The sequence below is a fragment of the Pseudophryne corroboree genome, chromosome 10 (assembly GCF_028390025.1).
Source record: "Pseudophryne corroboree isolate aPseCor3 chromosome 10, aPseCor3.hap2, whole genome shotgun sequence".
Taxonomy (NCBI): domain Eukaryota; kingdom Metazoa; phylum Chordata; class Amphibia; order Anura; family Myobatrachidae; genus Pseudophryne; species Pseudophryne corroboree.
The window spans coordinates 81,078,077-81,103,864 of record NC_086453.1 but is presented as its reverse complement, the minus strand read 5'-3'; the positions used below and the strand labels follow the sequence as shown (position 1 = coordinate 81,103,864).

Sequence of the window (25,788 nt, the reverse complement as noted above, 5' to 3'; positions counted from 1 at the left end):
GGCCTGGAGCTGAAATTTACAAAGGGCCTAATTGTGCGCGGCAACAAGGGATATGGCTAGTGATATGAGGGGCATGGGGTGCAGTGATCGCGCTGAAAGAAAAAAAGTTGTGGGTCCCAGGGACTCCTCACTTTAAGAAATTGGGGTCCTACTACACGGTTTCTGGGTCCCATCACAATTTATGCATTATAGGCAGTGCTGGGGGATGGCAGCAGTTGGGGTAGAGCTAGGGGTTGAAGCAGGGAACACTTGGGGCAGGGAGAGGGTTAAGGGCAGGCAGTGCTGGGGGTAGTGAGGAGGTAAGAGCAGGCAACAGTTTGAGAAGTGCTGTGAGTGGGTAGCAGTTGGGGTAGAGGGAGATAGGGGCATGCAGGAGAGGGTAAGGAAAGACAGCAGCTGGGGCAGTACTGGGGATAGGAAGAGTGTAAGTGTAGGTAGGTACTGGAGGCAGTACTGGGGATAGTGGTAGGTTGCAGCTGGGGCAGTATTGGGGGCAAGGAGTGGGTTAAGGGCAGACAGTACATAGGTAATGCTGGAGCTAGCGAGGGGGTAAATTTGGGGGTTGAAAGTACACTGCTTTGTAATTATACCAGTAAATCACGGTGAAAGGTAGTTTTCTATTGCCGTAGTAACTGGCAATAGAAAACCAGAGGTAGAGGGTGTTGCCTTGTGGAGACAGAGAGTGCCAGGAGAGTGGGTGATGGGGAGATTGTGATGCAGGGGAGGAGCAGAGGGTGACAGGGAGAGGGTGACAGGAGATTGTGATAGTGAGAGGCATTGGGTGACGCCAGGGTGTGGGTGACATAGAGGATAACGGGGAGAGGCCGTCGGTGACAGTGGAGTGAGGTGACAAGTAGATATAGGAGGAGACGGAGAGGCAGTGGGTGACAGGAAAGGGTGATGGGGATAGAGAGGGTGATGGGGAGAGATAGTGGGAGACAGAGAGGCAGTGGGTGACAGTGTCACGTCTCATCTATGCGTGCACAGATGAAGCTTGGGCGTACGCTCCAGCTGCTCCAATTGTGATGGATATGAGACAGACCTAAAAGGGGAGGGCCAGCTGTTAAGAATGGGGTAAGGGACCCGAGGTAGGGGTACCAGACAGAGCGGTGGGGATGGAGCCATGACAGAGCAGGGGTAGGGGGGAAGGCGGGACAGAGCGAGTTGGGGCAGACGCTGAGTGATGGGCCCAATATGCTAATATGCAAAATGTCCCTAAATAACAATTAGAACACTGTCAGGATAATTATGGAACCACTGCCTGCTACAATGTCTCACCTGGTGAATGCACCCCCAGGTCCCCAGCACCCTCAGCTGTTCCACTGACACCAGATGGTGCGAATGCAGCAGTAGAGACTTCCGCCAATTCTCCCTGAGCCTGGCATTCATGCTGCCTGCCCCGAGTCCTCTCACTCCATGTCCTGCAGAATCAGATAGAGCAGCAGAACTCCCATCCACACAAACAGTGACCCAGAGCGCGCTACTGCTCAGTGCACACAGCTCCTCAGCCACACACACAGTGACCCGGAGCGCACTACTGCACAGTGCACACAGCTCCTCAGCCACAGCCAGAAGGGGGCAAAGCCCCGGCTCCAGTGTCGTAAGTTTATTCCCATTGCCCGGAGGCAAGTTAGAGTTCGGTGCCCCCCACGACCCCCACTCCCACATAGCTATCTACCATATTATAGCTATCCCTTCCTCACACACACACTCTCCCCCCTTAGCTCCCCAGAAACACACATATAGCGCACCACCCTCACACAATCCCCTATCACAAAGCTTCTCCCCCTTCCTGCTGCTCCTTATCTACCCTCTGCCCGCTCCCTCCTGACTGGTCAGTGGACCTCCTTAGGTGACAAAACGGGATGGGGCTCACTCACTGATCCCCCTAATTTTCGTGCCACCTAGCTCCTCTCCCCCTTAGATGGCTCCAGCACCATCTTGGCATCCTTTGCCCCTAATACAGACACACAGACCCTCCCCCCACACACACAGCTATCTACCCTATTATAGCTATCCCTTCCTCACTTCCCCCCCAAAAAACACACACACACACACACACACACACACACACACACACACACACACACACACACACACACACACACACACACACAGTGCTGTCACCCATTACAGTCAGTTCCCTTGAAACACACATACAGTGTACCACCCTCACACAATACCCCATCAGAAAGATGTCCTGTCCTCACACAGACCCAATCCCCCCTTACTCAGCTCCCCTCAAACCACCCTGCCCCCTCACATATATCGTAGGTCACCTTTCCTCACACACACAGCAAGCTATCCTCCCCACAGACACACACACACACACACACACACACACACACACAGCAAGCTATCCTCCCCACCGACACACACACAGCAAGCTATCCTCCCCACAGACACACAAACTCTTTAGTCCACCCACACAGATCGGCTCCCCTACACTGAGATCTCCTCCAGGCGCAGCGTAATAACGGCCGGCTTTCACTTCCGCCGCAGGGGATCACCTGCTGAGCGTCTGTTTCCAGTGTAGACTGTGCTGCACTGCGTGTCCCGATCACTGCTGCCCACAGTGATGGGGACACAGTGTTAGAAAAGACACCACTTCTGAGAGTGACACTCAGTCGCCAGGTAGGGGGGGATGTGGGCTGCCCGATCACTGACCAGCAGTGAACGGGACACGCTGGAGGCGGAGCCGCGGCTGCAGGAGGACCGACTGGGTCTCAGGCGGCGATTAAATGTGGAGATGGGAGGCGCTGCTGGCAGTGATTGAATGTGGAGACGGGGACGCTGCCGGCGGTGATTGGCTGAGACAGGGAATGCTGCTGATTGGTTGGGGAGTCAGAGCGCATCCTGCAGGACCCGCTCAGATTTCAAATTTGAGTCCCTCACTGCCTATAGCACGTAAAATACACACACATACAGTACACACACGTACACCACCTCAACATACACACACACAGTACACACTACACACACATACCGTACGTACACACCACATGTACATACAGTACACACAAACCACCTGTCAAAGTCAGAAAAATATCTCTATGCACACTACCATATTTGCACCTCACACAGGTCCGTGCTGCGCATGCGTGCGCTCTCCCGTACGTGCGCATACTCACAGTCGCGGGCACCCGCAGGCGCACGGTATGCGTATTTACGGTAGAGTTTATGTGATCGTAGCGTGCGACTCAATCGTTACATATTTTCACTATATAATGTATTTTGTAGATCATGGTCCCTTTGATAGATTCTGAAAGTTTAGTTAACATAGCATGTTCCTGAACAGAGAGATCCCTCTTTGTATTGTACGAAGGGTCTAACAGGGGTCATACAGTGGTGTTTAGTACCCATCGGAAGAGTATTTAATTAGCAATATTCCGGTGTTGGTTTGGAGCGGATAAATCGCTCGTGCGAATAGTTATGGACATAAGAAGTTTATGTCCATTTACTATTATTTGTTCTTATTTAGCTATGCGGCGGGAAACCCAGTTTCCCTCCTACCTGAGCTGTTGGAAATCGTCACAGCCCACCTGTATGAATCAACCTATGACCTTTTGTTATAATGCGAAGCCGAATTCCTGTGTCCAATGAACAATAAGAATATAGGGACCATTGTACTGTATTGTGTGTAGTGTATATAAGGTCAGCCAGCCTGAACAGGGATCAGACTCTCTCCACAAAGGGTTATCATATTGACAAACTTGGGGTCTGGTACCAGGCTGCGCTGCGATCGTTCCCAGTGTGTGTATGTAAGTAATTCTCTGTAATCATTGCTCTTTCTTTGTATTGGCCACATTCTCTCTCTCTTTCGGTTTAGTTTAAGATTGTAACATTAGTGTATATTTCTGTCTAGATATTCTGTTAGATTTATATGTTAGTTTGTAGTGTATGACTTGTGAACTGTTTCCCCTTATTGAAATAACTTAAGACTTGTTAGTAAAAGGCTTTGGACCCTTAACGGTAGCGTGTGTTCATTATATTGCAAGGGGTAATAGGAGCGTCTCTTTCGCTCAAACAGCTTTAATATTAACAAGGTTAAACAGCGTTCTATCGCTACAGTGTTTTAATACAAGGTTTACAGCGTAAGAATATCTTTCCTGTGTGTCACATACAAGTTTTACTGATTGTTATCCAGTGAGCGTCTGCGCCGCTCGTGATCTCCTCGTGGTCCCGAGCGTCCGCTACGCTAATAGCGTAGCATTACGGTAGTCGCTCACCTATTGTGTGCCCGATACCAACAGTGTATTCTCGCGAGCGTTTGTGTCGCTCGAGCGGCTCGCTCCCGATACAGCGTCCGCTACGCTAAGAGCGTACCCTTACGGTACTACATACTCCAATAGCGTACAAAGTCTCTTAACCTCTTAGAGTGTTTAATAAGGTAATTAAATCGACATTCTCAATTGGGGCCTCGTCCTCCCTCCACACATCCATCCGCACTAGCTAAAACACACTTTATCTGTCAGCAAAGGGCGGGAACGCAGTATCCTTTCGTATCCGTATTGGTGGTGAGGGATACAGTAGTGCTGACTAGATAAGCGTCTGTTTCGCTACGCTGTAGGAGTGCTGGGGTGGAATCCGGAACCGGAGGTAAGAACAATACGCTATTATCTTTTAAAACTGTTTATTTCTGCTTTTGCATACGCACACACGCATGCACGCACGCATCTACATTGTTGTAACTCACTTTCTTGTTGCCATTAGAATTGACTATTAGACACGTGCTGAGGAATCTGGTGCTATTTAGTTAAGATTACAAAGGAAAATTGTTAAGGGTATAAGTGTAAAGAACACACACACAGCATAGCAAATACTGTGTGGTGTACGGTAAGCGATTTCTGTTGAGTATTGTTTACATTGATAGAAGCGTGTTGATTGTGTCGCTGTGGGCGTATCTGCACTCTGTGCATAAGTGTCTCGGACAACGTGCAAAAGCACGTACGTGACGCAAAGGCATACGCACGTGGCGTGTTTTACGCAACGGAACGTACGCATACGCCCATTGAGACTCAAATCACACAATAACCTTGTTTAGGGTGGGCGGTATAGTATAGCCACCTGGTAAATAGCACACAGTTGTTCAGTTCAGTTTACTAAAAGTATTAGTGAAAAGAAAACCTTTTTCTACTGCAAACCCAGGGATTGGACTCCTACCTGTATGAAAGGAATTTCTGTACAGAAAGATTAAAAGTGTATTTGATTGGAAAGGAGTGAGTGTGGAACTTAAGGTATTGTTTTTTGTGAACCCACAAATCGGGATCCCGTCGGAGACCACATCAGGTGAGTGGACACTTGGTGGCGTGGGACTGGCTTGCCCGCGTTAACATTGTATTGAAGGAGCAAGTAGTTTCCGCAGACAAAAGGACTGCGAGGTATTTAAGCGCAGCCCCGGGGAGGGTTTTGCGTAGCACCCATATAGTCAAGGTAAAGCTCCGGCTGAAGGTTTCGCAGCCTAAACAACCGATTCCATTGGTCGTAAAGCGTATGAATATTTAATTATTTATGCGCTGTGCGACTGGACCGCACGTAATTGTGTGCATTAGTTTGTTACCTTGGTACCCATCAACAATTTATTGTGGGATCATAAACGCTATTTGTACATTCTAACGTGATTTGTGTAGGTTTTTGTTATTTTAAGGGAGTTTCGCTGTTCACTAAGCAAATCTCTAACGACCAATACTTGCTGGGGAGGGATCGCGCCCCAGTAAATAGAGGTTACAAAAGATCCCACGGATTGGATAGGCCAATTGGGGCGCAGAGTGAGTGAAAGCACTGGTTAAACTTTCACCGTCACCTTGCCGCGGGCAATTTGGTCTGTTTGTCAGAATTAGCTAAGACAGCAATATCTACAAACGATGGGGGCCAGTTGCTCAAAGAAGGGACGTCCAACAAGGGTTCACGTTGGTAGTTGCTGGCCCAAAGGGTCCGCCAGGTATCAGGTATTATGCAACGAATGGGAACGTATGACAGAGGATGATGGGGAACAGTCTCCCCGGGTAGGCAGTCTGAACCCTGAGGTATTGCAGAACCCACGAAAAAGGATAGGTCTAATAAAATCTGCTAAGCAGAGGATTAGACAAAATGATTGTTTACAGTTATGGCAACGGGAAAGTGAAATACAAGGAGAGCTAGCTCATACAGCTGACTCTCACCTTGGTGAGAGAAATGTGGCAGTGAAAGAGAAGGTGGTTACAGAGAATGACACACTGGTGTACGATAAAAATGCACTTAGTAACTGTGTTAAGAATGAAAGTGTAGAATGTAATAATGTTTATGAAAATGAAAGTGTTAAATGTACAAATGTTAACCTGTGCAAGTCGCACCCCATGTTAAACTTCCCTCAGGATTACCTGCAAGAAAGTGAGCCCAGAACGATGTCGGCACCTCTTCCAACAACCTTCACACAAGACATCCAGGTGGACGCGACCAAATCGGTAAAGGCAATAATCAAACCCCCTAACGGAGGGTCAGGTGAGGTCGTGTCCACAGGTACGTACAAAGTTTTATATCATGCACAAACAAATGTACCTCATATTGTAAAACCAACGCAAGATGATGTAATTGAGTTTAGCCCTGTCAGGGTGATCACAGTCCCCAATGGGAAGACTGACGATCAGGGAATCATTCCCGTCAAGGACAGTGCAATGCGCCGTCCCTGGTCCCGGATGGAATTGAGATCAATTATGTCTGAATTTCCTGATCCTAGGAAAAATCTAGTAACATGTCAAAGGTTTATTAAAGAACTAGGAAACTCCACAGAACCCACCAACAAAGATTGGCGGATAGTGCTGAGGGCATGTTTGCCCTCCAGTGTTGACCCTGCGAAATTTATTGCTGATTGTAAATTAGACACGGAAGTACCTTATACGGAGGAACACAATCAGGAATGTATTAAGCAGATCAACCGACAGTTAGAAGTATATTTCCCAGCCATTGTCGAGTGGAACAAAATCTTCTCCATAAGACAAAACGAAGGGGAAAGTACTTCTAATTATTTCCATCGGGCATTGCAGGACATGACTAGGTATACGGGTATAGAAAACATCGAAACAAGTGCACCGCACAGAGAAGTAGCAGTATCTGTGCTAATGCATGGTTTAAAGGAAGTGTTGAGAGCAAGGATACAGACCACCAATCCATACTGGAGAGATAAATCAGTAACTGCATTAAGGGACTCTGCTGTTGGGCATGAGCAAATCAGCATCAAACACGGGGAAGCAAAGAAGCCTCAGATCCCTGTGGGTAAGCCAAAGGTGAAAAGGTGTTATAATTGCCAGAAGGAAGGTCATTTTGCAAGAGATTGTAGACCAAGAAGTAGACCAAATTCATATAAACCCCCTAGACAAAGATATGAGCAGGGTAATAACACCCCAAATTATAATCAGGGATCACATAGGCCGCACCTGTAACATGCAGTCAGGAAAGGTGATCATTAGGACTGATGGTAAGCCTGAGGTAACAGTTAATAAATTGGGAGGTCATTCCCTGAAGACACAGGGATGACCGGGTGAAACGTTGTAAATGTATCTGTGAAGTGTTTCTTTTTCTCTCTCCCCATCTCTGACGATTATTGGTAGGATTCAAACATTGCATACATACTTGGTCTTTGCAGAAGTCTACCAAACCCCAGCATGACCTATCCGCACCAATGTATTCTGGCCAGATACAGACAATGGAATATGGAAGTGCTGGGGGGAGGGACTGCGCAAGGAAACCATTGGACATGTAGATATGACAGCCTGATGATCTGACAATGTTTTAAAATGTTTGAAAAATGTTTTTTTTTCTCTTTTCCTATTGTTGGTTATTGTTGATTTAAGTAATATACATATACATATGAAGTGTTCTCTCTCTCTTTTGTTTTTTTTTTGTTTCCTCTCTTCTTTCTTATGTTTTCATGGTTTAAAGATGGTATGTCACACATCAGTTAGACAAATGGTAATGCAAGATTTTTTGCTCCTTACAGAAAGATCGCTGGTTTGGAAGAAATATTGCATCACCGGAATGTTCGTTTGGAAGACTGAGAGACAGCACCTTTTGAGATGACGACAGAACAAGAAGAACAACAAGACTAGAGAACTTAATTATCGTAACAAGTTTCTCTCCCCCTCAAACTGATTTTCTGTACCCCATTACAAATTTCTTCTTTTCTCCTCCTGTAAGATGGACTTGCCCCAAGAGACTGGGATATGGATTTTTCCTGTTGACCATGATGTTGACCAGAGCAGTCTGTTTCGGTGAGAGTATCAGTGAGGTCGAGAAAGGATCCAGAAAGGTCCTGATGATAAAGATGGAGGTGTAAATTTCCAATAGCAACCCAATCACCAAGTAAAGGCGAGTACCGGAAACGATCTAGCAGCCATGTTATCTGTAAACATTTTCTTTTAAGGATTGTTAGCTGAAGAAAACTGTATCTGTAGGCTCTGTGACAACGTAGTGGAGGATGGGTGCATTAAGAAATGCCAATCCAGTTTTAATATCCATATGGACCGGCATCCATGGAGTGACTATCACTCCTTAGTGGGTAGTGTGTTAAATAAAACAGATTGTTGGGTATGCTCTCAAGTACCTCAAGGTCATAGCAAATCAGGGCTAGTACCATTTCCTTTAACGTTAGGGGAGGTACTTGAGTTAAGTGGTGGGAGACCGGTGGACAGGAGGTTTAATATCTCCAGCCCTCCTAGTTTGAAGCTCCACCAATACCATGTGGATAGGTCCCTATTATGTTTTAACATCTCCAATCCCCGAAAGCCGGGAAATTGGGAAGTGTCATGGAGTAATCAAACCATGACCTTTTCGCATAGAGCAGATAGAATGCCTACAGATACAGAGCTTATACGCCACATAGCCAGTAGAGGAAAATCTTTCCGGTATAGGTATACCTTAGGAAATAGGATTACGAGAGTTGGAGAGGTATCACCAGGATACTGTGCACATATCGTACAACCTGATACGTGTACTAAGCAGATGGAAGAACTAGGGTTAGGAGATTTCACATGGAAGGTGTGTAATATGGTTATGTCCTACTCCGTCCCATATGTTCTCCCCGATGATGCATATTTCATATGCGGGAGAAAGGCGTATAAGTGGCTTGCCCCAAACTCTGAAGGATTATGTTATATTGGAAAAGTACTGCCTGAAGTAATGACTGTATCACATGACAAAATGAAAGACATACACCGTGTTGCCCAAACTCCTTATACTCACACCCATTACGAGCACATAGTTAAACGGCACCTGATAGAAAGAACAGAGCATCCGGCCTCTGACATGATCCATGAATCCACCGGGATTCAGTTTCTAATCGCGTTAGATTTCACTCGCACCGCCAGAGGAGTGTTGAATTATAAATACATTTCTGCGCTCGCCAATTTGTTAGATAATATCACTGAAATGTATGATGACACGTTTAGGTATACTGGAAGGGAACTTCAAGCTTATAAAACAGAACTGGTACAGCATAGAATGGTTCTTAATTACCTCACAGCAGTGACAGGCGGATATTGTGTCACACTGGCAACACAATACGGCGTGAAATGTTGCACATATATTACGAATAGCACCGAGGACCCGGTCGAGGTCATAGACCAAAAGATGGACGATATTCTCCAACTGAAGTGGGAATTTCGCAGGAGACACAATCTCACTCTTGCTGCTGTAGGTAATGAGCTGACTGGTTTGGTGTCATGGTTGAACCCGCGAAATTGGTTCTCTGGTTTAGGAGACTGGGCTCAAGGAGTCATAATGGATGTTGGGAAGTTTCTCCTATGTATCTTAGGTGTTATCATAACGATTGGTTTGATATTTAGATGCGGTCAGGCTTTAATGAGGTGCAACCGTCGTACTAAGGTAATGAGTTTAAGGAGTGAGGAAACTGTAATTCCAATGGACTTGATTTATGACCCAAATGTAGAAACAATGATGTGATGAAAATGCGATTTCTACGGTCCGTTTCTTTCACCTGTTTTTTTTCCGTTTCCTCCAAGGTAAAAAGACCCACTTGGACGAGGAATTTGATGAGCCGATATACAGACAACAGATGGATTAAAGAAGAAGTTTTGACAACCTGATACACAGATTTTTGATGAACTATGCCATGGATCCCCAGTTTCCCTAGAAATTTTAAAATTACGCTAGCCCAACACTTTTGTAAATCTATGGACATTGACAGCTTTTGCTCGCACTTTATGGGCAAAAGCACAAAGAAGACTGCATTCAACAGACACCAAACAAGACCTCAATCGACGAATGTACATTTACTTGACATAGAATACCACCGCATTTACCGTAATTATGTCTTTTCTTCATTTCTACAACCCTCAGGTAATGACACACATAGTCGATAGGGAATACAGGCACAGATATCAGCAATCACATATCTCCCCCATTCATGTATCATCAACTAAAATGTGCTCCCCCATTTTGTTACAACCAAAGCCGAAAAGAGCTCGGTAAAGTTTGACAGCCCATCCACAGACCCGTACCACGGGATAAGAAGGAATTCAAATGTATACTTCGCAATACCTCGAAGCTTGATTTAAAACACGTATGGCACGATGATACATGACCCCCAAGCACGGATTCATACACACATGCTTCTGCTATCTCACTAGGTCATACCCTTTTCCTACCTTCTCCTCTCCTCCCCTACCCAACCATGTAAATGTATTAACCCCTGACATATATTTTTCTCTTTTGAAATGTTTTAGAAGGTGGCAGTTATTATTGACTGCCAAAGGGTGGACTGTCAAAGTCAGAAAAATATCTCTATGCACACTACCATATTTGCACCTCACACAGGTCCGTGCTGCGCATGCGTGCGCTCTCCCGTACGTGCGCATACTCACAGTCGCGGGCACCCGCAGGCGCACGGTATGCGTATTTACGGTAGAGTTTATGTGATCGTAGCGTGCGACTCAATCGTTACATATTTTCACTATATAATGTATTTTGTAGATCATGGTCCCTTTGATAGATTCTGAAAGTTTAGTTAACATAGCATGTTCCTGAACAGAGAGATCCCTCTTTGTATTGTACGAAGGGTCTAACAGGGGTCATACAGTGGTGTTTAGTACCCATCGGAAGAGTATTTAATTAGCAATATTCCGGTGTTGGTTTGGAGCGGATAAATCGCTCGTGCGAATAGTTATGGACATAAGAAGTTTATGTCCATTTACTATTATTTGTTCTTATTTAGCTATGCGGCGGGAAACCCAGTTTCCCTCCTACCTGAGCTGTTGGAAATCGTCACAGCCCACCTGTATGAATCAACCTATGACCTTTTGTTATAATGCGAAGCCGAATTCCTGTGTCCAATGAACAATAAGAATATAGGGACCATTGTACTGTATTGTGTGTAGTGTATATAAGGTCAGCCAGCCTGAACAGGGATCAGACTCTCTCCACAAAGGGTTATCATATTGACAAACTTGGGGTCTGGTACCAGGCTGCGCTGCGATCGTTCCCAGTGTGTGTATGTAAGTAATTCTCTGTAATCATTGCTCTTTCTTTGTATTGGCCACATTCTCTCTCACTTTCGGTTTAGTTTAAGATTGTAACATTAGTGTATATTTCTGTCTAGATATTCTGTTAGATTTATATGTTAGTTTGTAGTGTATGACTTGTGAACTGTTTCCCCTTATTGAAATAACTTAAGACTTGTTAGTAAAAGGCTTTGGACCCTTAACGGTAGCGTGTGTTCATTATATTGCAAGGGGTAATAGGAGCGTCTCTTTCGCTCAAACAGCTTTAATATTAACAAGGTTAAACAGCGTTCTATCGCTACAGTGTTTTAATACAAGGTTTACAGCGTAAGAATATCTTTCCTGTGTGTCACATACAAGTTTTACTGATTGTTATCCAGTGAGCGTCTGCGCCGCTCGTGATCTCCTCGTGGTCCCGAGCGTCCGCTACGCTAATAGCGTAGCATTACGGTAGTCGCTCACCTATTGTGTGCCCGATACCAACAGCGTATTCTCGCGAGCGTTTGTGTCGCTCGAGCGGCTCGCTCCCGATACAGCGTCCGCTACGCTAAGAGCGTACCCTTACGGTACTACATACTCCAATAGCGTACAAAGTCTCTTAACCTCTTAGAGTGTTTAATAAGGTAATTAAATCGACATTCTCACACCACATATACACACACATAGTACACACTACACACATACAGTACAGGCACACACACTACTGCTGCATATACACACACAGTACATAAATACACACCACCACATATGCACACACATACAGTACACACACACTACTGCTGCGTATATACACACACACACACACACACACACACACACACACCACCACATATATACACACAGTAGAGTACACACTACACACATGCAGTACACACACACACCACTGCAGAATATACACTCAGGACAACACACACACCACTGCTGCAAGCATATACACACACCAACACATATAAACACACACACAAACAGTACACACTACATAAACCTTCAGTACCAGGCTTCCTGCAGCAGCTGCAGCTCCTCGTGTAGTCTGGGGGCGGAGCTTGTGACAGGCTCAGTCAGGACCCCGGAGAAGGAGAGACTGGAGGGGAGGGGTGGCCACCACACTGCCTGCACAGCTCTCTGTGATTCATCTCAGAGAGTACCGGATCTGGCGGAGGCGAGGTAGGGCATAGAGGGCAGCCGCTTACGCTTGCAGTGTGTGACAGGAAAAAGTTTTTTTTTCCTGTCAACGCTGTCAGTGAGTCTCCTGTGGGCCTATTTTCAATGGGGGGCCTGGAGCTGCAGCTCCATCCGCCCCATTGTTAATCCGGCCCTGGTCGGAGCCAGCTTCGAGCAGACAGGTGAGTCAGATACATTGCTCTGGGAGCTGTCTGCTGTCTCACTGGAGCAGCACAGCACTGCCAGTAAAAAAAAACTAAACAAAAAAAACCCTGCTCCTCTGTAACTCCTTAGCGCCCCCTCAAATCCTGCACCCGGGGCGCATGCCCTCTTAGGCTCCCCCCCCCCCCCCTTCCTCCCCCAAGTTACGACCCTGCTATAACAATGATCAGAATAATACAAAAAGATATTTCTAACATATTCTTTGTATTTTTCATATACTTCATACGGTCAAAACTCTGGTGCAAATGTTAGTATGACAGAAAATCTCTTACTCACTGCACATCACTGGTCACAATGGGGTCACAACGGGGGTGCTGAGGGTGCGGCCCACACCCGAGTGTCACCGGCCAGGGGATGCGGCCCGTTCTCGTATGTCACCTGCCGAGGGGTGACACCAAAGTGCTGACTCCTCTTCAGTGACAGAAGTCAAGTGCTGTACTGTGACATTACGTGCAGTGTAAGGCCAGCACCGCACACACACTGGTTCCCAGCTGCAGCCCACATCTCTAGGACCCCCGGAGTGACAAAACGGGGATGGGGGCACGAGGACACACCCCTGTCCGTGAGGCCATGCTCTGGTCTGCGAGGCCATGCCCCCTGTCCACGAGGCCATACCCCCTCTTTGCTCTGCCACGTGTACTGCATCTACCCCTTCCCTCCCCCCACTGGCAGTGACGCCTCTGAGGTTCACCAATGAGCAGAAACTAAATTATGAATAAATATATGAGATGTAACTAACGCTGCTACCCTTATTAATACTGGATTAATATAGAAACTACTAGATAAAACACATGGTTAAACCCACATAGGGAGCGCATAATTAAATTAATCAATCAATAAATAAAACATAATGTATGTGTGTTATACTGTTATATCTGCAGAGAGAGTTAGATTGTGCAGAGAGAGTTAGATTTGGGTGGGGTGTGTTCTTCAAACTGAAATCTAAATTGCTGTTTAAAAATACACTCCACAGAAACAATATAACCCACCCACATCTAACTCTCTCTGCACATGTTATATCTGCCCCACCTGCAGTGCACATGGTTTTGCCCATTAGACAACAAATTTGCTGCTGCGATCAGGTCTGAATTAGGCCCATAGTTTATTTTTTAATGTATAAAATCCTCCCAGCCCCAGGATCATGACAGCTTCAGATGGTAGTAATTCACTGATCATAGGAACAGATCACTAACGAGTTTTATTCATACAGTATATTGTACAGCAGTACATCCTATCAGTCTCCACATCATAGTTAATATAACTGGCCAGCAAGCATACACATGGAGACAGTGATGTGTCAAACCTGACAATTCTCCGTGTAGCCTCTGAAGTAATAAATCTTTTATGAATGAACAATGCCCCAGTAAACACATAGTAACAAGGTTAAAGCTTTAGATGAACCTGACAATCATTCACTTCTTACAGTTGGGCTCAACGTCATGTATTGCAAAAGTGAATTTAGAATGTCAAGCAATCATTTATAATAATATAATTACCAGCTTCCAGATATTTTTATTGGAAGTTTTAAAATAGTCCAAAAGTACTGCACTATTCAATCAGAAGGTGACGCGTTTCTTGGCAGTATTTTAGTGCTGTTTCATCAGAGGAATGTAATAATTCCCTATCTTATTTATACACAAATGGCTGGTGCAGAGTTGAACATACGGGTGGTCATTCTGAGTTGTTCGCTCGCTAGCAGTTTTAGCAGCCGTGCAAACGATATGCCGCCTCCCACTGGGAGTGTATTTTAGCTTAGCAGAAGTGCGAACGAAAGGATCGCAGAGCGGCAGAATTTTTTTGTGCAGTGTTAGAGTAGCTCAATACCTACTCAACGCTTGCGATGACTTCAGACTGTTTAGTTCCTGTTTTGACGTCACAAACACGCCCTGCGTTCGTCCAGCCACGCCTGCGCTTTTCCTGGCACGCCTGTGTTTTTTTTAACACTCCCTGAAAACGGTCAGTTGACACCCAGAAACGCCCACTTCATGTCACTCACTGTGCGGCCAACAGTGCGACTGAAATGCATTTCTCTATCGTCCTAGTGGATGCTGGGGTTCCTGAAAGGACCATGGGGAATAGCGGCTCCGCAGGAGACAGGGCACAAAAAGTAAAGCTTTAGGATCAGGTGGTGTGCACTGGCTCCTCCCCCTATGACCCTCCTCCAAGCCTCAGTTAGGTTTTTGTGCCCGGCCGAGAAGGGTGCAATCTAGGTGGCTCTCCTAAAGAGCTGCTTAGAAAAGTTTAGCTTAGGTTTTTTATTTTACAGTGAGTCCTGCTGGCAACAGGATCACTGCATCGAGGGACTTAGGGGAGAAGAAGTGAACTCACCTGCGTGCAGGATGGATTGGCTTCTTTGGCTACTGGACATTAGCTCCAGAGGGACGATCACAGGTACAGCCTGGATGGTCACCGGAGCCTCGCCGCCGGCCCCCTTGCAGATGCTGAAAAGAGAAGAAGGTCCAGAATCGGCGGCAGAAGACTCCTCAGTCTTCTTAAGGTAGCGCACAGCACTGCAGCTGTGCGCCATTGCTCTCAGCACACTTCACACGGCAGTCACTGAGGGTGCAGGGCGCTGGGGGGGGGCGCCCTGGGCAGCAATGAAAATCCTTTTTTTGGCAAAAAATACCTCACATATAGCCTCCGGGGCTATATGGAGATATTTAACCCCTGCCAGAATCCATTTTTAAGCGGGAGACGAGCCCGCCGAAAAGGGGGCGGGGCCTATCTCCTCAGCACACAGCGCCATTTCCTCACACAGTTCCGCTGGTCAGGAAGGCTCCCAGGCTCTCCCCTGCACTGCACTACAGAAACAGGGTTAAATCAAGAGAGGGGGGGCAAAATTTGGCGAAATTGTGATTTTATAAAAGCAGCTATAAGGGAGCACTTATTATAAGGCTATCCGTGTAAAATATAGCGTTTTGGTGTGTGCTGGCAAACTCTCCCTCTGTCTCCCCAAGGGGCTAGTGGGGTCCTGTCCTCTATCAGAGCATTCCCTGTGTGTGTGTGCTATATGTCGGTACGTGTGTGTCGACATGTATGAGGACGATGTTGGTGAGGAGGCGGAGCAAATTGCCTGTAATGGTGATGTCACTCTCTAGGGAGTCGACACCGGAATGGATGGCTTATTTATGGAATTACGTGATAATGTCAACACGCTGCAAGGTCGGTTGGCGACATGAGACGGCTGGCAAACAAATTAGTACCTGTCCAGGCGTCTCAAACACCGTCAGGGGCGTTAAAACGTCCTTTTACCTCAGTCGGTCGACAGACACAGACACGGACACTGATTTCAGTGTCGACGGTGAAGAAACAAACGTATTTCCCTTTAGGGCCACACGTTACTTGTTAAGGGCAATGAAGGAGGTGTTACATATTTCTGATACTACAAGTACCACAAAAGAGGGTATTATGTGGGATGTGAAAAAACTACCTGTAGTTTTTCCTGAATCAGATAAATTAAATGAAGTGTGTGATGATGCGTGGGTTCCCCCCGATAGAAAATTATTGGCGGTATACCCTTTCCCGCCAGAAGTTAGGGCGCGGTGGGAAACACCCCTTAGGGTGGATAAGGCGCTCACACGCTTATCAAAACAAGTGGCGGTACCGTCTATAGATAGGGCCGTCCTCAAGGAGCCAGCTGACAGGAGGCTGGAAAATATCATAAAAAGTATATACACACATACTGGTGTTATACTGCGACCAGCGATCGCCTCAGCCTGGATGTGCAGAGCTGGGGTGGCTTGGTCGGATTCCCTGACTAAAAATATTGATACCCTTGACAGGGACAGTATTTTATTGACTATAGAGCATTTAAAGGATGCATTTCTATATATACGAGATGCACAGAGGGATATTTGCACTCTGGCATCAAGAGTAAGTGCGATGTCCATATCTGCCAGAAGATGTTTATGGACACGACAGTGGTCAGGTGATGCAGATTCCAAACGGCACAAAGGTGTATTGCCGTATAAAGGAAGAGGAGTTATTTGGGGTCGGTCCATCGGACCTGGTGGCCACGGCAACTGCTGGAAAATCCACAGTTTTTACCCTAAGTCACATCTCTGCAGAAAAAGACACCGTCTTTTCAGCCTCAGTCCTTTCGTCCCTATAAGAGTCATATCTGCCCAGGGATAGAGGAAAGGGAAGAAGACTGCAGCAGGCAGCCCATTCCCAGGAACAGAAGCCTTCCACCGCTTCTGCCAAGCTCTCAGCATGACGCTGGGACCGTACAGGACCCCTGGATCCTACAAGTAGTATCCCAGGGGTACAGATTGGAATGTTGAGACGTTTCCCCCTCGCAGGCTCCTGAAGTCTGCTTTACCAAGGTCTCCCTCCGACAAGGAGGCAGTATGGGAAACAATTCACAAGCTGTATTCCCAGCAGGTGATAATCAAATTACCCCTCCTACAACAAGGAAAGGGGTATTATTCCACACTATATTGTGGTACTGAAGACAGAAGGCTAGGTGAGACCTATTCTAAATCTAAAAAATTTGAACACTTACAAAGGTTCAAATCAAGATGGAGTCACTCAGAGCAGTGATAACGAACCAGGAAGAAGGGGACTATATAGTGTCCCGGGACATCAGGGATGCTTACCTCCATGTCCCAAATTTGCCCTTCTCACTAAGGGTACTTCAGGTTCGTGGTACAGAACTGTCACTATCAGTTTCAGACGCTGCCGTTTGGATTGTCCACGGCACCCCGGGTCTTTACTAAGGTAATGGCCGAAATGATGATTCTTCTTCGAAGAAAAGGCGTCTTAATTATCCCTTACTTGGACGATCTCCTGATAAGGGCAAAGTCCAGGGAACAGTTGGAGGTCGGAGTAGCACTATCTCGGATACTGCTACAACAGCACGGGTGGATTCTAAATATTCCAAAATCGCAGCTGATCCCGACGACACGTCTGCTGTGCCTAGGGATGATTCTGGACACAGTCCAGAAAAAGGTGTTTCTCCCGGAAGAGAAAGCCAGGGAGTTATCCGAGCTAGTCAGGAACCTCCTAAAACCAGGAAAAGTGTCAGTGCATCATTGCACAAGGGTCCTGGTAAAAATGGTGGCTTCCTACGAAGCAATTCCATTCGGCAGATTTCACGCAAGAACTTTTCAGTGGGATCTGCTGGACAAATGGTCCGGATCGCATCTTCAGATGCATCAGCGGATAACCCTATATCCAAGGACAAGGGTGTCTCTCCTGTGGTGGTTACAGAGTGCTCATCTTCTAGAGGGCCGCAGATTCGGCATTCAGGATTGGATGCTGGTGACCACGGAGGCCAGCCCGAGAGGCTGGGGAGCAGTCACACAAGGAAAAAATTTCCAGGGAGTGTGATCAAGTCTGGAGACTTTTCTCCACATAAATATACTGGAGCTAAGGGTAATTTTATAATGCTCTAAGCTTAGCAAGACCTCTGCTTCAAGGTCAGCCGGTATTGATCCAGTGGGAAAAACATCACGGCAGTCGCCCACGTAAACAGACAGGGCGGCTCAAGAAGCAGGAGGGCAATGGCAAAAACTGCAAGGACTTTTCGCTGGGCGGAAAATCATGTGATAGCACTGTCAGCAGTGTTTCATTCCGGGAATGGAAACTGGGAAGCAGACTTCCTCAGCAGGCACGACCTCCACCCGGGAGAGTGGAAACTTCATCGGGAAGTTTTTCCACATGATTGTGAACCGTTGGGAAATACCAAAGGTGGACATGATGGCGTCCCGTCTGAACAAAAAACGGGACAGGTATTGCGCCAGGTCAAGAGACCCTCAGGCAATAGCTGTGGACGTTCTGGTAACACCGTGGGTGTACCAGTCGGTGTATGTGTTCCCTCCTCTGCTTCTCATACCTAAGGTACTGAGAATTATAAGACGTAGAGGAGTAAGAACTATACTCATGGCTCCGGATTGGCCAAGAAGGACTTGGTACCCGGAACTTCAAGAGATGCTCACAGAGGACTTATGGCCTCTGCCGCTAAGAAAGGACTTGCTTCAGCAAGTACCATGTCTGTTCCAAGACTTACCGCAGCTGCGTTTGACGGCATGGCGGTGGAACGCCGGATCCTAAGGGAAAAAGGCATTCCGGAAGAGGTCATTCCTACCCTGGTCAAAGCCAGAAAGGAGGTGACCGCACAACATTATCACCACATGTGGCGAAAATATGTTGCGTGGTGTGAGGCCAGGAAGGCCCCACGAAGAAATTTCAACTCGGTCGATTCCTGCATTTCCTGCAAACAGGAGTGTCTATGAGCCTCAAATTGGGGTCCATTAAGGTTCAAATTTCGGCCCTGTCGATTTTCTTCCAGAAAGAATTGGCTTCAGTTCCTGAAGTCCAGAAGTTTGTCAAGGGAGTATTGCATATACAACCCCCTTTTGTGCCTCCAGTGGCACTGTGGGATCTCAACGTAGTTCTGGGATTCCTCAAATCACATTGGTTTAAAACCAGTCAAATCTGTGGATTTGAAGCATCTCACATGAAAAGTGACCATGCTCTTGGCCCTGGCCTGGGCCAGGCGAGTGTCAAATTGGTGGTTTTTTTCTCAAAAAAGCCCATATCTGTTTGTCCATTCGGACAGGGCAGAACTGCGGACTCGTCCCCAGTTCTCTCCCTAAGGTGGTGTCAGTGTTTCACCTGAACCAGCTTATTGTGTGCCTTGTGCCTACTAGGGACTTGGAGGACTCCAAGTTGCTAGATGTTGTCAGGGCCCTGAAAATATAGGTTCCAGGACGGCTGGAGTCAGGAAAACTGACTTGCTGTTATCCTGTATGCACCCAACAAACTGGGTGCTCTTGCTTCTAAGCAGACTATTGCTAGTTGGATGTGTAATACAATTCAGCTTGCACATTCTGTGGCAGGCCTGCCACAGCCAAAATATGTAAATGCCCATTCCACAAGGAAGGTGGGCTCATCTTGGGCGGCTGCCCGAGGGGTCTCGGCTTTACAACTTTGCCGAGCGGCTACTTAGTCAGGGGCAAACACGTTTGTAAAATCCTACAAATTTGATACCCTGGCTAAGGAGGACCTGGAGTTCTCTCATTCGGTGCTGCAGAGTCATCCGCACTCTCCCGCCCGTTTGGGAGCTTTGGTATAATCCCCATGGTCCTTTCAGGAACCCCAGCATCCACTAGGACGATAGAGAAAATAAGAATTTACTTACCGATAATTCTATTTCTCGGAGTCCGTAGTGGATGCTGGGCGCCCATCCCAAGTGCGGATTATCTGCAATACTTGTACATAGGCCCTCATTCCGAGTTGATCGGTCGCAAGACGAATTTAGCAGAGTTACACACGCTAAGCCGCCGCCTACTGGGAGTGAATCTTAGCTTCTTAAAATTGCGACCGATGTATTCGCAATATTGCGATTACTAACTACTTAGCAGTTTCAGAGTAGCTTCAGACTTACTCTGCCTGTGCGATCATTTCTGTGCTTGTCGTTCCTGGTTGACGTCACAAACACACCCAGCGTTCGCCCAGGCACTCCCACCGTTTCCCCGGCCACTCCTGCGTTTTTTCCGGAAACGGTAGCGTTTTCAGCCACACGCCCCTGAAACGCCGTGTTTCCGCCCAGTAACACCCATTTCCTGTCAATCACATTACGATCGCCGGAGCGAAGAAAAAGCCGTGAGTAAAAATACTTTCTTCATAGTAAAGTTACTTGGCGCAGTCGCAGTGCGAACATTGCGCATGCGTACTAAGCGGATTTTCACTGCGATGCGATGAAAAATACCGAGCGAACAACTCGGAATGAGGGCCATAGTTACAAAAATCGGGTTATTATTGTTGTGAGCCATCTTTTCAGAGTCTCCACTGTTATCATACTGTTAACTGGGTTCAGATCACAGGTTGTACGGTGTGATTGGTGTGGCTGGTATGAGTCTTACCCGGGATTCAAAATCCTTCCTTATTGTGTACGCTCGTCCGGGCACAGTATCCTAACTGAGGCTTGGAGGAGGGTCATAGGGGGAGGAGCCAGTGCACACCACCTGATCCTAAAGCTTTACTTTTTGTGCCCTGTCTCCTGCGGAGCCGCTATTCCCCATGGTCCTTTCAGGAACCCCAGCATCCACTACGGACTCCGAGAAATAGAATTATCGGTAAGTAAATTCTTATTTTCTAGACCTTGTGTAAAACTACATAGTTCGTTGTAATAGTACTTCGAGCGTGCACATTGCGCTGCATACGCATGCGCAGAAGTGCCGTTTTTTTGCCTCATCGCTGCACAGCGAACGAATGCAGCTAGCGATCAACTTGGAATGACCACCACAGTACGTGCATTTGTGGAGTGTACCTTGTGTATATTTGTACTTTCATATGCTTCTAAATGGTGCATTTGTGCATGGTGAGGCAAAGAAAAGAAAAGAAATCCCAGATTTTAAAGGTTAATGAAAAAAGCACGGTAAATGTTAGTCAAAATTTTTATTTACAGGGCCATCTGAAACCTGAGGTCTACAAACATCAAACAAGAATGAACTAACTGAAGGCTGCTATATGCCAAGGAATGATGATATTATATTCAAAACCAATTGAAAATAAACTGGATTCCATGCATTTTTGATTATGTTCTAAAATTCACTATGCCTTCATTGTTATTCTATAAAATCTTGTTGTTGTTTTTTTGCCCCACCCTTTATTTGAGTTGCATCTCCACTTGCAACTGTGAGGCCGTAACTGTACTGCGGTGGGGCATACTCATAGGTGTTTCTATAATGGGTGCAGTGTGTGCGGGTGGGGGGGGGGGGGGGCACACCACACACACTGCACCCATTTAATATACTTACAATTCCAGAGTCCGGCGGAGACTGCCTTCTAGTGCAGGCATAAATCACTCGGAAAATGGCAGCCGTGACCATTTCCGAGTGATTTGCGCATGAGCACTGGAGATGTTCCTGGGAACTTGGTGCGGGCGCCATGTTCCCGGAGACCTGCGCATGCGCAGTAGACTCTGGCAGTATGCCAGAGTCTACTTGATGGCGTAGAGGAGGGGGCCTGCGACGGAGGCTGCACACGGGTTCCCTCCTTTCTTAAAACGCCCCTGGACATACTGACATACTGTTGGCAATGTGCAGTGTGCCCATTTCTATACAATTGAGGGCTGTGCAGTGCTGACCAGAAATGCAAATTCCCCTTTTGTAAATATATTTCCTGCAGCAAGACAAGAGCATGTGACACGACTGATGAAGATGATTACGGGTATGAAATGAAGCATATACAGTAGGTAAGGATGGTCAGCTAGGAGAAATGCGTCCAACTCTGAATATGAGCAAAAATCTGAATTAAATTCCATACGCCCAATTCGAGAGCAATTACAGCAAATTCATTATCTTAAAAAGGCTCTTTATTCTTATAATGATATCACTTTATTCCTTAGTAATAGAACTATGGCCCTTCATCTAAATGAGGTCAAAAACGAAATTATTACATTTTAAATAGTTGCTTTATAATAGGCTATATACTGTAGGTACAGTCTGAATAAAGACAGACACAGCTGCTGGGTAAACAACTACCCAAGGAGTTATGTACAGCACTACACATATTATAAAACATATAAGCAGGGCCGGTGCTAGGGTGTTGGGCGCCCTCCTGCAAACTATAAATTTGCGCTCTCCCTCCCATATTTCACAAAGAGAGGCAGGATGACCCAAGCGGCGTGGAGGGGGAAGGGTGAAGCACCTGTACCCACACTGATCATCAGTGACCAGGAGCAGACTGGCAGTAGGAGACCTTAACACACCATAGAAACAGAAGTGTCTGCAGCTGCTGCTGGTCTACTGGATATGGTAGACAGCAGATTTCTGGGGAAATTGCATTCAACAGGCTGCAGGGTCAACGCTAGACAGTTTGGTGCCCTGTGCCAGAAAGAGAATTGGTGCCCCCCTCCCCCTCATATTTAAAACATGTACAGTGTGTGCTGCAAGTGCGCGGCAAAAATATAAGGACATGGCTTCATAGGGAAGGGGCATGGTCACAAAATAATACCAATTCATATTACACCGCACAGTAGTCTCCATTATTCAAAATACGCCACACTGTAGTACCATTTATAAACATTACATTACGTAGAGTCCCCTTTTCCGCAATACTCCAGGTAGAGTCCCTTTAACACATTACATGTTATGCCAGGTAGAGACCCCTTCTACACATTACGTCATGTAGAGCCACCTTTTACACATTACGCCAGGTAGAGACCTTTTTACACATTACGCCAAGTAGAGACCCCTTTTACTCATTACTTCAAGTAGAGTCTCTTTTACACATTACGCCAGGTAGAGTCTCCTTTTACACATTACGCCAGGTAGAGACCCATTTTACTCATTACTTCAGGTAGAGTCTCTTTCTACACATTACGCCAGGTAGAGACCCCTTTACACATTACGGCAGGTAAAGACCCATTTTACTCATTACTTCAGTAGAGTCTCTTTTACACATTATGCCAGGTAGAGTCTCCTTTTACACATTACAGCAGGTAGAGACCCATTTTACTCATTACTTCAGGTAGAGTCTCTTTTACACATTACGCCAGGTAGAGTCTCCTTTTACACATTACGGCAGGTAGAGACCCATTTTACACATTACTCCAGGTAGAGTCCCTTTTACACATTACATATTACGCCAGGTAGAGACCCCTGTTACACATTACATATTACGTCAGGTAGAGACCCCTTTTACGCATTATGTCAGGTAGAGACCCATTTTACTGATTACTTCAGGTACAGTCTCTTTTACATATGACGCCAGATAGAGACCCCTTTTACGCAATACGCCAGGTAGAGACCATTTTACACATTACGACAGGTAGAGACCCCTTGTACTCATTACCCCAGGTAGAGACCCCTTTTACACATTACGCATGGTAGAGCCCTTTTTACACATTACTCCAGGTAGAGGCCCCTATTACACATTACGCCAGGTAGAGACCCCTTTTAAACATTATGGCCAGCAGGAGCAGACCGTAATGAAGGACAGGAATCTGTAGCATTGTCCAATTACCTATGTCACAAGAAGCTCGGCGCTGCAGCTACAGTACCATGTGGCGGACAGACGGACATAGGCTGTGAGGCTGCTGCCAGCGAATCTGCTCCCACAGTGCATCTGCGCTGTGTGCCAGGCACCACTGGCACAGTGCTGATTACAGCCCTGTGCAGGGTATCCAGGGGAGGGGGCACAGTGTCTGGGAGAGAATGCTGGGAGTGGGGTTGACACAGTAACTGGGTGACAGTGGCTGGGACAGAACACGGGGGGGTAACACAGTGACTGGGATAGAATAGAGAGGGTGTGTTTGACGCACTGGAACAGAACACACGGGGCTGTGACACAGTAATAGAACATGGAGGGGGTGACACATTGACAGAACACAAGGGGGATGTGACACAGTGACAGAACACAAAGCAGGGTGTGACACAGCGACAGAACACAGAGGGGTGTGTGACACAGCGACCAAACACAGAGGGTGTGACACAGCAACAGAACACGGGGGGGGGGTGACACAGTGACAGAACATGGGAGGGGGTGACACAGTGACCAAACACGAGGGGGGTATGACATAGCAACAGAACATAGTGGGGTGACACAGCAACAGAACACAGGGGTGGGGGGGCACAATGAAAGAACACAGAGGTGTGTGACACTGCAAAAGAACACGGGAGGGGGTGATACAGTGTAGCGCCCTAGAAATAGAAGTAGGGAGGAGTACTTGGTAATAGGTAATAGGGGAATATGTGTAAATATATCAATTGTGTATAATTGTGTGATGTAGATAGGTATGGTTGTAATGCTGTTACTGTATATAAATGGTCATAAATATATGTATGGAGCCTTGAGGGTCTGGAGAGAATCTTCCAGAACCCTCGTGCCGAGAAGGGGACCGCGAGCCAGCGAGGACAGTTGGAGCCAGGACGGTTGAGCGGAAACTGGAGGACAAGGTGGTGACGCAGGAGAAGCGGCAAGGAGAGAGGACCCGAACGGAGGTGCAGCAGAAGGAAGCAGAACGGACCGCTAATATAATCGGTAAACGATCCTGTGCAACGGAGAGTAAGCAGCGGAGGTCGGGCCGGAGGAGAAGTACAAGACGGCTCTAGACTGCTGAGTCTATGGATCGCCGATAGAGCCGAGCGACGAAGTGCTGCAGCGCGGAGATCAGCCGGTGGACTAGTGGAGGAGAGACGGAAGGTGCGGTGGGGAGCGCGGCGCACAGAGGGAAAGGTACCTTGTACTATAAAGACGAGTAGAGCCTCGTAGATCCCTGATTACCGGAGCGCAGCACCGTGCTCTAATTGGGACGGACTAGATGACATGTCAGGAGGATGTTAGTTTAGGAGGAGTCAGGCACCATATGTCATAAGTCACCGAACAGGGCCCGCCCATATTCAAGTGCATTGAGTAAATTGGGAAATACTCATAGCCAGCGGTATTGCTAGAAGAGCAACTCCAACTCAGCTGCAACCTCTTTTACCTGTCAAGAAATCCACATCTGTGCAACTGCAGTGATGGGGGAGAAAGTAGTTCTTGCAGCATAAACTCAGGGTGGGAGTCGGTGCCTGAAACGGTAGCGCTGCCAAACGTAGTAAGCCGCACCAAGAGGACAGTAAAAGGGGGTAATAATCATCATAATAGCTGCACACTATAGAGACTACAACAGGGGATACTGAAAGAGCCCTCTACCAAAATTGGGAGGATAACACCAATATTCCTTGGTTACGGAAACTTTATGGTGCACCATTGGGTCAGCAGGGTGGCCAGTATTATTCGGTATTATCCCGTGATAGCCCTCACTATGGAGGTAAAGAGATATGTATTGATAGACATTGTACTAATGGAGATATGATAGGACGTCTATCTGCCGCTGCATAGCCGACCAATAACTTGAAACGCCATCATTCCCGAAAAGGATTATTGGATAGTGGTGGGTGTCTTGATAGAGACTGCTTCT

At 46.8% G+C, this 25,788-nt stretch overlaps 1 long non-coding RNA gene across 6 annotated transcripts in view; it reads right to left on the bottom strand.

Moving 5' to 3' along the window:
• Window positions 1-25,163, bottom strand: part of LOC134966073 (uncharacterized) — a 185,741-nt gene extending 160,578 nt beyond the window's left edge. For all 6 annotated transcript variants that reach the window (XR_010188587.1, XR_010188581.1, XR_010188584.1 and 3 more), the window contains exon 1: window positions 25,066-25,163. This is a non-coding gene — a long non-coding RNA (uncharacterized LOC134966073). The remainder of the gene's footprint in view (window positions 1-25,065) is intronic.
• Window positions 25,164-25,788: the final 625 nt, after the last annotated feature.